The following is a 1,263-nucleotide window of genomic DNA, read 5'->3' on the forward strand; positions in this document are numbered from 1 at the left end:
CTGTTGAGGAGTCTTCTTCACTGAAAAGTGTCTCTGAATGCCATGTTCCTCACAGAATTTCTGAAACTGTGAGTTTTTGTACTCTGTACCATTATCTGACCTCATGTATTTGATTTTTCTACCAGTCTGGTTCTCTACCTCTGCCTTCCAAACCTTGAACTTGGCAAAGACTTCTGACTTATGCTTCAGAAAATATACCCAGACCTTGCGAGAAAAGTCATCAACGAAAGTAACAAAATACCTAGAACCTCCTAGGGATGGTTCCTGAGTGGGTCCCCATATATCAGTGTGGACATAATCTAGAATGCCTCGAGTCCTGTGTTGGCCAGCCTTGAAACTAACTCGTGTCTGTTTCCCAAGCACACAATACTTGCACAAATCTAGCTTGCATTTGCTGACTCCCCTCAACAGTCCTCTTTTGCATAGTTCTGTCATACCACGCACACTCATGTGTCCCAAACGCATGTGCCATAATTTTGTAGCACCATGGTCTGAATCTACTGAGATCTCTTCAGCCACTCCAGCAACTCCACCTACAACTGTTCTCCCTAACAACTTGTAAGTGTTCCCTGCAGTCCTTTTACCCTTCATCACAGTCAGAGCACCTTTGCCTACTCGAAGAATATCACTGTCCCCATCAGCTCTATAGCTAAACCCTTTGGCCTGCAATGTCCCCAAAGAAACCAAATTCTTCTTCAAATCTGGTATGTGCCTAACCTCACATAACGTCTTCACTACACCATCATCCATCACAATTCTGAGTTCTCCCATACCAATAATCTCACATGCTTTATTATTTCCGAGATACACGGAACCAAAATTGCATGCCCTGTATGTGGTGAACCATTCCCTGTTAGGCGTCATGTGGTGGAAACAACCAGTGTCAAGTATCCACTCATTTGTAGTATGATTTGATGATACAGATAGTAGATTAACTTCACTGTTGTAACCAGAGTTATCTTTCTGTGCAACATTTGCAAATGTAGATACTCCATCTTTCCTCACCGGCTTGCTAGGACTACATTTATTGGGACAATCCTTTTTATAATGCCCAGTCTGTTTGCACATATAGCACTCTACTGGTGTTCTGCCCCTGGAATTTGGTCTTTTCTCTTTGGCAGGACCTCCTCTGCCTTGTCTCCTCCCACGCACTTGGCTCCCTTTCACATACAGACCATCACCCTGAGACCCTTCACCTACATTCTGTCTTCTTTGAGTGTGGGACAGAAGTGCAGATGTGATCTCATCCAGTTTGATTGAGTC

Source organism: Lupinus angustifolius, chromosome LG16 (assembly GCF_001865875.1).
Source record: "Lupinus angustifolius cultivar Tanjil chromosome LG16, LupAngTanjil_v1.0, whole genome shotgun sequence".
Taxonomy (NCBI): Eukaryota; Viridiplantae; Streptophyta; class Magnoliopsida; order Fabales; family Fabaceae; genus Lupinus; species Lupinus angustifolius.